The following is a 10,336-nucleotide window of genomic DNA, read 5'->3' on the forward strand; positions in this document are numbered from 1 at the left end:
TAAAGGCTACGGATGTTTGTGTATAACACTGAACATTCGAGACTATTCGAAGCGCCTCCCCTCATATGATCCTAGCTAGTAGACATCATGCAACCAGACCGGAGAGTTCTGCCATGAGTTTCACTCGCGATTTCTGCTGCATTTTCATAGGAATTGCTGATTTCATAAATGGCATCTTCACTTTCGTTGTAGCCGTAGCACTTTCGTCCTATAAAAATTTTCTTGTAACTAAGTTTGAAGGATACGCCACCTTTGGATTTGCCAAATTCGATTAATTTTTTTCTGACATTGCGCGTTGCTGGGCAGAAGTCTCCAGTAACTCCTTTACCGCTACTTTTCAAACACTCCCGGCCTTGCCATAATAGGGGTGTTTCAGCTGTCCATGCAAGCTGAGGTGGCGTCAGCTTGGTGAGGGTAGTAGAGGATCGCTTTATCAATTGCACTTCGACTGACATCAGATCACAAATGTCAGTGTGATAACGAACTTCCTGGTGGCAAAGACCTACAGACAAAATTGCAGCCTTAAAGCCAGTGAAGGATGCACCTGGTGCCGTGTGATCAGTCCATGAAGTGACGTGCTCTTTGCTCCTTGGCTTGCCGAATCACTATCTGGGTCAATGTTGCGGGATAAAAGGAGGACAAATGCAGAGTAGACTGTCCCACAGGGGTAAAAAATTGGGAACTGATGGGACGTGAGACCTGCTGTCTGCAAGTGTTTCTAGCATGGCCCGGCCTTGACAAGAGGTGGTCAAGCTGTAATGCAGAGATTCGTGATGCACGGCGATCTTCTCTATAATCGGTACAAGTTAAGAATACAGCGGCGAATGACCTTTAAAGGTGACCCTCCAGCTAATGGTGTCAACAGAGGGGAGCCTCCCACAACCGAGGAACTAAATGATTTTTGTGCTTGATGCCAGTAAGTGACAAACGGCATTGTATTGGAAACCATTGCTCAATGCCCAGAAGAAAGGAAAGAAAGAAACTGCCCAGCCTAGGTAACTAGTGTCATCCCCGTCAGAGGGGGGACCAGTGCCATGACACCACTGGCGGGAGGGCCTCCTTTGAGGAGTATTTGCTACACCATTCTTGACTATACCGACCATAGCGTGTTAGGCAAGGCGGTCTGTTCGGCGGCACAGTTGGGCATTCTGGGACACCTAAAAATGTGTGCAAGCATTTGCGGACAGCTCTTTCAATTTCACTGACTTCAGTTTCCGTTAGGTGAAGGTATGGGTGCACATACATGACTCGTGAGAACATGGTTGCTTTGACAACCTTGTGCAGCTTGTGGTGCAGGTTACCTATCTGTCGAAGGACTGTTGGTACCCACACCACGCTTTTACCACCCTGTTGCCAGATGAAGCCAAGCATGTCAGCATATGCTTGGCATCGAATAGGTCAGCTGACAATTTTTAATGTCATGAGAAAGTGTCTACCGGAAGATTTTTCACTGCCATGTTAAACAATGTGGGGGATAGGATCAAGTTTTGTCGTACGTCCCATTTGATAGGAACACGTGGCGAGGGCGATTATTCGAGTTAAAGAGATTACAGCCCGATTAAACAGAAACAGAATAGTACACAGATTGCTCACAGCATGCAGGATATAATTAGAGTGTGCGCATAATGATGCAAGAAGCTGGGCAATAAGACCGAGCAACATCTGCCCTCCCAAAGTGCAACAAAACAAATTCCCTATGTGGCTGATGAAACACAATTTCAGTTTCATTTGCTGTACTTTCATAGGAAGCTGGGGTGACAACTTCCATTTCGTATAATATTCTTGTTGCCAAGAGCACGATGGAGCCTCCTTTTTTTTCCTTTCTTTTCTTCTATGTATATGAGCCTTTCACTAAGCCTCTGGGGGTTTAAAACTAAACCATATGCAAAGAAAAGCTCATGAGCAGCATACTCGGATACTGAAATAGTTTAACTGGCCAGAAATTTCTCGTGTTTCACTCCATCTTCCGGAAAGGAACCTCTTGACTATGAATGCTTTAAGTAGCAATTTTAAAGGCAAAAGATTTCTTCACACTAAGCAGCAGACAATGCATATGTAATCACGGCCCTTTTTTTCACAGGCAGAAATCATCAAAGCTAGGTAAGAGTCCAAGCAGATATGGGCACGACCATCACTCAACATCAACAAGTGGAGATATTATGAATGGTACAAACACAAACGTGCCAGCCTTGCTCAGAAAACAGCAAGATGCAAAGGAGGCGGTCAGCAAAAGGTTGCATATGAACCGTTGCCATCACAGAGGGACTGTATCACCATGCCTTTGACCGCCGAGCCATCATCACGAAAGTCACAAAATCTTGGCATCGAACTTCGGCTCCAACCATGCATCAAGGTCAAGTCAAGAAGGCATATCACCCGAAATCGACAGTTCTTAGAACATTCCAGTGACAAGCACTACGGCTCTAACTGCAGCTGCCCCCTATCCACTGTTTCCAGAGAGCAATAACCAACAGTATTTGCTGCAAATTTCGGACCACTCAAGACATTCGATTTTGAAATGTGGCGGTAACAGGGCACTGCGCAACCCATACTATCATATCATAACATTCTACGGCCAAGTCCAGAACCTGTGACCAAGAAGTGCAGCCTATTCCAAGCGCAGGACATCCTTCCACATGCATGAAAACACAATAACAAAGAAAACCGTTAAGAGCTGAAAAAGGATGTGGGTAGTAGTATGCAGGCCTGTAATGCACAAGCGGGCCCAGGTGCACGATCCCTTACTGCTGACCAGACAATAAGTGAGGCAAGGCAGGACGAGGGGCGGCAAACAGCTGCATACATCCATGTCTTGCCATAAAGTTTCGAATGCCATTCAAAAGGCAGCTACAAGGATGCCTAGCTGTGCTCAGGCCGAGGCACGGGGGCAAACTGCACTGTACATGTGTTTGCGGTTGGGGAGACAATGGACAATGGGCAGAAGCTGCTTCTGCCTGCACGAGAGCTCCCATGCCCCCGTCCGCTCGAGCAGGAAAGCCAAGGTGCTTAGCGGACAATGAAGAAATGAGGTACGCAAACACTGCCATCAATAAGGACACGGGCAGCACAGGCCGGTATAGATCCACGGCTAGGAAATCAGAGGCCCGAGTGCAATTCCGTATTACTGAAACAGGACAGCTCAAATATTTACAGCCCATACAATCAACAAATAAAAGCAGCAGACTGCAGAAGTTAAGGACGGCCGCCTCCGCCAGTGTGGTACGTGCCGCGAAACGTGGCAAATCGCGTAATTAAGGTGCACCACTGATATACTTTATCGATTGTCAAGGCAGCAGTGAGTCTGAGAATTCTGCCTCATCATCCGCTTCACTTGACTCGGAATTTCCTCATCGTCTGAGGAGAGTGCGACAGTGGCAGCTTTGCAAAGGGTTCACCCAGCTGTTTCACCCATTGGTCAAAAAACTGTAGAAGCTAGAGCTATGATTGTTTTCAGAAGCACTTGCTACTGGGTAGGTAGACATTTTGCATGTTCCAAAGTCCGTTTAATTTTATTTTTCTTGTTAGATGCATTCTTTGCAAGTTTTGTTATATCTAGAACTCTTGAATTCACAACAACACTTTAAATCAAGAAAGTAATGCCTATGGGAATGAACTCGGTCATATTGCATATATAAAACGAATGCTCCAAATGGGCTACTGCACTAAGCTGTTTATGTCAGCTCAACATCACACAGACGCAAACGTTTCCTAAGGTGCATCCTGATAGCTTGCTAGCAGCTAGGTACATGCTAAACTCCGTCAAAGGAAAAAAACAGCAAGGCAGGTGCCATAGGCGGGACCACTTCGCCTCCAAAAGCAGGCAGAAGCAACGTACGCAGACCCGCTATGTGTGTTTCTCAAACTATCAAAGTTTTTAATCTAAAACCAATCTAAGTCCAACTGTAGCCATAACCCCCCCCCCCCCCCCCCCCCCCTTCCTTCAGGTCCGGCCTGTTTCTATGTGAGGCAAGCCTGCATAAAGGTCGCAGCTTTCCAAGAGTTTCAAGGGCACCCGTAGGCACTGGGCGAGGATGTTGTCAAGTAAGGTTCGAGGAGATAAAGTGCAAGGGAGAATAAACCCGGCTGCCATGTTTGCAAGCCACATCTTTACCATAAGGATGCAATTTATTTGCATATGAACAGAAGAAATCAATACTGTGTCGGCCAATTTCAATTGCAGCTCAGCTGAAACGGGAGATCCGAATAGAAGAACCTGCTATTTAGATGTATAGAAGTCAGGGGCGCACAGTGGAGCAGTGCTTCCGCTAGACTAAATAGCGCGCCTGAATGCTTCCAGGCGCTTCTTTGCCAGAGGAACAGTTCCGCAATATTGTGACAACACTTCCATTTGTGCCTGATAAGAATAACATTATTTCCACTGGCTCTTTCTTAATCGCGACATCATTACCTGATAAGAGTAACATTATTTCCACTGGCTCTTTCTTAATCGCGACATCATTTCCTAGAACAACCAAGGGACTACACTGCCTTAATTACTGGTAGGGCTAGTACTAGTGCTATAAAAAAAATAAACAATTGCCAAAATATGTGACTAATTACTGTTGGGGATGCTACATTATATTGTAACAGTGGTTACACAGAAGGACTAATGTAGTCGCTGAGCGAGGACACGGAGAAAGCTTAACCAGGGAACGAGGGCAACAGGAACGGCCTACGCTTCAACGTCGTCTACTTCTTCCGATTGTGCTATTTCTTCTTCTACCTCTAATGCCCGTGTCAATATAACCAAAAAAAGACAGCAATTTATTAACCCGAAATAACCCTAACCATCCTCCACCCTCAAAAAAAGAAGTGCATTCCGAAATCAATACCGAAAGAAGCCCACCGAATTTCCAAAATTAATTACTAAAAAGCCAAACCTTTAATCAAACAACCATTCAAAATTCAGTATTCCCGACCGAGTTCAGATGACAAAGTCTAATTAGCCTTTTCTACCCCCTTTTCCAGTGTATTGTACCAAGTTTTCTAAGCCCCCAAAGCAAACAACATGATCAAGAAATGTTTCCTTCCGCTAGATGATCTGGCATCTGGAAAAGGCATAGCTAGCATCTACTACTACTACCGTTACTACAGCACAAGCTGCGGACAAAGGCGGCATATAATAACAATGAAAACATTCTCTGCTTTCATCTTCCCTCTGTTAACATCCAGAAAAACATAAACCCCACGAATGAAGCCTGCGTGCGAGAATTACAGAGAAACTGCATATGGAGCTGAGAAACCTGCCGTACATACAAGCAGACACCTAATCGTGTATGTTGAGCTGAAGTTCACACAAGGAAAGAGCCCATCCAAAGCCTTGTTTTCGCTGCAGCAAGCTCAGGTTTTGCTCCAAATGTACTACGACTAAACTGTTCCTGAAAAATATCCAATAGAATATTTCATTCAATATATCCCGTAACCAAAAGGCTCACTTCAGAACAGCAAGGTTTTTGCCTTGACTGGAGCGTGTCTCGAAGCGATGGGCTAATTAATAATAAAGGAGATGTCAAGTTGCTTGTATACCCCTCTATATGCTTTCTTCTCCTGCACCTTCGCAAAGCCAATACTGTTGAGTCTACAAAACTAAAAGAGGTCAGCAGTCTTGCCAGTAGTAATGCTAATAATCCATTATACAAACTAGCTGAACAATTATCGCTTTAAATATCAACAGCACAAGAATTATGTTCCCTAGCTAAGCTACCGAAGAGCCAAAACACAAATACCCACCCCTCCACGACCATATGATGTCCTTGTACACTTGTTGCAACATGGTACAAAGTAATGAAAATAACTAGGGCTATATCTCAAAGAAATCAGGTTAGAAACCCTCGAACACATTCATGTATCAAGATACAACGAAAATTATATTTCTAAAATTTCAGTAGTCTTCCTAAATTTGAATTTCAAGGACTAAATAGAAATGCAATATTGCAAGGAATTCATCTACACAGGCCATAAATCTCAAAGACAAAGCTCTAAGTACTGTAATTTTTGGTTTTAAGTAAGGATAACTAGTAAAGACTAAGGCTGCTCCTCAGAACACATGAGCATCAAACTATAGGAACTAAAATCACAGCTGGATCATGCATAATGCAGAATCCAAGCACAGGTACCTAGCCATATTAACCATGTCCAGGCCCAGTATTACAGTTTCCATAACCCACAAGGAACATTACACTTAAGTATAAAGCACTAAAATGATAAATCAAGCATCCAAGTGACTGCAACAGTTGATCTCCCCGCCTTTCTAGTCTACTATTTTTCTCTAAAGCAAGAACAGCTTCCAGACGGACCACTGAAGCTTATCCTATTAACCCAACTTAATTAAAAAAGTCTTGAAACTCGCTCATTCAAGATAACCTAAACATGTTCCACCAAGGCACTGGTACACTTCTTTAATAGCTGAACAGCCATATAGCCAAACAAATGTTATCAAACAGCTCTCTTATTCAAAACATTTATAAAACTAAGGCACTGCAATTTATGTAAACAGTGTGTCAAATGTTCTTGCAGTCAGTGAACCACAACAATATGCTCCCACTGTTCTGACGCTAATTCGTAAACATCCGAGGTCACAGATTCAAGAACAATTAATTAGAAATATTTGCTGAGCACAAGCCATCCGAATGGGGCAGTTTAGACAATGACATCGTCTCTGCCATTGCGACTACACACAAACAACATTGAGGTCTCGCATACAGGCGAGTCAATGCCGCAAGCATCAATCAACGTGGACAAAGCTGTATGCTCATTGTCCAAGGAATATATGTATGAAAGATGTCAACAGTCTGCACCCAAGGAAAGCAAATAAAAGTAACAATGCATAGGAAATGACATTCACTAGTAACTCTATTCTGACAGCTCAAGCATAAGCTGAAGTCCTCAAAAAAAAAACAGCACTTTTGTGCAAACACCCTTTCTTTTGCTGTATTACTCAGGCAATCAGGCATTCTGTCTTCAATGTGGCATTTTTTGACAGCTGCGGACTACCAAACAGTTCCCAAGCAAGTTTTGCCCAAACGCCAGAGATTTCTTGGTAAGTCAAAGCCTTAATACAGGACTCTGCCGACACTTTTACTGTTCATTTAACCCCTAGACTTTCACTACACTGGGACCTCTCACTAGCCTCTATGCAGACCACGACAGATCAGACTGCATAATAAATATAACCCTCTTGACTCAATCTCACTGTTGGAACTATCCAAATGCAACACTGAGCTCACGACTGCCTCTATGCAAGACAAGACTAACACACAACCATTGAAGCAAATGCAGTGAGAACAGTGAACTATAATTGCAATTTGGCTACCACCATTTATAAATCTAGCACCTCTACATGCGTACCAAATGAAATGGCAGAACGTCACACAGCATGAACATGGAACATGCAGTGGTAAAAGTGACTTACTACTAGGGTGGGGTACGCAGGTTCAATCGCGGCTATTGTTTTGATAGAGGCAAAACAAAAGATGTTCACGTACGGTGAGTTGATATTAAATAACCACACGTGATCGACGCTACCCGGAGCCCTCCACTTCAGGGGCCTAAGTCGCTTTTTTGAGCGTTAAGTTCCCTAAACCAATACGCACATGTAACAAAGTTCAGGTAGAAAATTTACCATCAACTTGTATTTATTTACAGCCGAGTGATTTCCCAGAGCAGAAAGTGGGCGACAGTACTGGTAAATGAAAAAATATGCTCCGTACCATCAACACGCAATTCGAACTGAATTTTAGGATCGACAGTTTGCATCAATACAACGGAAACATGGCTGCCTTGGGTTGTGAAATGCGCACAGGCAAGAAGCAAAGTCCATGCCAGATTTCCTCGGTTATCACAAATTAACATCACAACCAGCCATTAAATATCAAACTGCAGACTGCATCAGCAGGTGTGATCAATTTTAGTGAACCTCGGAAGCTTAAGGGAACACCTCTGTTAAGACCAATACTTCATAGGGCACAAGTCGCATAGCTCAGAGCCAATGCAGTCAGCCAGCTGTGTGCAAGACTGTGCACAGAAAGAAAGTCAAGCGCATAATAACAAATGCTTGAACAGCAAGAAAACTTCTCAACATAAATTTTAACAGTATGCATAAACTCTGCAGTCAAAAACCAAAAGCGATTATGCTTTCTTTACTCCGTAGCCATCCAAGACTCACTCGAACATGACTACAGTAATCCAACATCCACATTCAATTAAACGCACATTACTGCTTAGGCCGAAAAAAAACACACCATACAACAAAAACAAATTAACTTGTTGCAGCTTTCGGAGCAGCCATTGCACTTCGCGTCATTCAACAGATCAATGGACTCCGTTCAAAATTTGTAACATTCGGTATCTGCAGCAAGAAATATTGCCGCTCCAAATGAAAGGAGCTAAGCAACAGTGCAATAACTGTGAACGTAGGGGGCCATAACGCAGATTGCAGTCTCTACTACAACAAGCCAATTTGAATATTAACGGTAGAAGCTTTTCTTCCGAAACTTGCTCAAAGCTGCCTTTGACAACTGAGTACGAGCCATAAAAATATTACACAAACAAATTTACATTCCGTGGGAATACAATATGGCAGGATTCTGTCAACACATTTGAAGTATTCGCTTTGTCATGCCTTTAGGTATCAGTGATCACCTGTATTCACCTTCAGTTCGAACAGTTTCATCAACAACACAGGTTAATGGTTATTAACGCACGTTCACACGTACGTTCGCAGAACACATGATGCAGACAACTGACACGACAACAAACCACCGGCGACTCGCCTTTCATCGTCTGTGGCATATACGGAAGTCAAGACCGGGACACACTGCTAAGGAATAATGCCTGCTGCCAAAACGTTACTTTCAGCACACCGTTAAACAAGGCATACTGCAGCAACATTCACACTGTATTTCGACGAGAAAACGTCAACTACAGTTCGAAAACTAAAGATCGCGTGACATAACGCCACCGATACAGCCTAACGGACGCGTCAACCGTGGCACGCTAGGCAAGTAAAAAATGTGGCTGCTGATCGAGCGCATTTTCACGCGTGAAGATCAGCGATCTGTCCGCAGATCTCAACCGTATCCTTCAGAGTCAAAATTCAACAGTGAATCGGCATCCGCACCCCGAAAATTGTCACAAAAGCCAACTGTTTACATTCCCGCTCGCTGCCATGCGGTGCCCTTGTAGAGACTTGCGCGAAAGCCGCACTAGGTACGAACGGCACCAGACATGCTCCGAATCATGCGAAGGACCGCTCGGACTCGCTCAAAGAGAGAAGAAAACGCGGACAATCAGTGCCGGAAGCCGAAGAAAGCACGCGCTAGAGCGAGACCGACTTCAGCTGCAAGACCGTGCTCGCTCTCTTTGCACACGGGAAAGCGACACTTCGTGACTCACCCGGCGGCGCGGTCTACAACTCCCTTCCGTTGGTACGAGTATGGTGATGCTCCGGGGAGCAACGGGAACAGGCTCATTACGCGTCTAACACCGTGGAATGGGGCTAAAGATTAGGCTTAACACACAAGACGATGTCGAGACGGATCACAGATGCTCAGCCGCGGACACACACGCACGTCGCGCGCGCGCGCGCACACATACACACACACGTTACGGTGCGATAGGCCTAATGGCAGTGGAAAAATAGGTCACCCGATTCAACAGGAAAACTTCGCCTCGAAAGCGAAAGTGAATCGAAAGGCGCACTTACTTTTGCTCCGCTGCGTCTTTCGTGATCACGAACATGTCATCGTCTTGGCGAAAGGCTACTTTGTAGCCTTTTTGGGTTTAACGCCAAAGTATCACTTTTCAGCGAGCACCCACATGCTCCACTCATGTCGTGGTGCGAGCACGTCACAGGAAGTTGTTTACAAAGGACGTCATCGTTATTTGTGACGTTACGCGCATATTTTTTTAAATATTTTCGAACACTTTATACTTAGGCGAAATTTACAGGTCATTACGTTGTTCTACAATTACGTGCCGTGCCTCAAACGCCGCGATCACAAGAGAAACGGTTAGAAACGAGCTTAGCGTCGTGCCTGCGTCGCCTGCGTCATCGCGCGCCAAACGGAAGGTGGATTTGAACGGCGATGCGACAGCTGTTTGCGGGTCGGCGTTGGCCGCGGCGGCAGCGACGGTTGCAACGTTTGCACCTGCTCGAGCTGACGCCCACAAAATGCGCCTGGCTGGCGCTGAGCATTGTTCGAATGCTGGCGTTCAGCGTCAGCGGAAGTGCCGACGACCTGCCCTACGCTATAGTTGGGTTATGAAGTCGAAATACTGCTAATTTTCGGCGGTCGTTTCGCGAAGCTTCCGCGACGAAATAAAATGGACGCGCGCG

The 10,336-nt window shown here is 44.9% G+C and overlaps 1 protein-coding gene across 3 annotated transcripts in view; it reads right to left on the reverse strand.

The window, feature by feature from the left end:
* Positions 1-10,012, reverse strand: part of smg (sterile alpha motif domain containing protein 4 smaug) — a 138,885-nt gene extending 128,873 nt beyond the window's left edge. The window contains exon 1 of one of the 3 annotated variants that reach the window (XM_084582500.1): positions 9,704-10,012. The gene's annotated coding sequence lies outside the window, so the exon portion shown is untranslated. Of the gene's footprint in view, positions 1-9,393; positions 9,590-9,703 lie in introns of those variants that run through there. The other 2 variants (XM_084582497.1, XM_084582498.1) reach the window with 2 other exon arrangements.
* Between the last annotated feature and the right edge of the window lie 324 nt (positions 10,013-10,336).

The sequence above is a fragment of the Amblyomma maculatum genome, chromosome 10 (genome assembly GCF_055883805.1).
Source record: "Amblyomma maculatum isolate TAMU_Amacu chromosome 10, ASM5588380v1, whole genome shotgun sequence".
NCBI lineage: Eukaryota > Metazoa > Arthropoda > Arachnida > Ixodida > Ixodidae > Amblyomma > Amblyomma maculatum.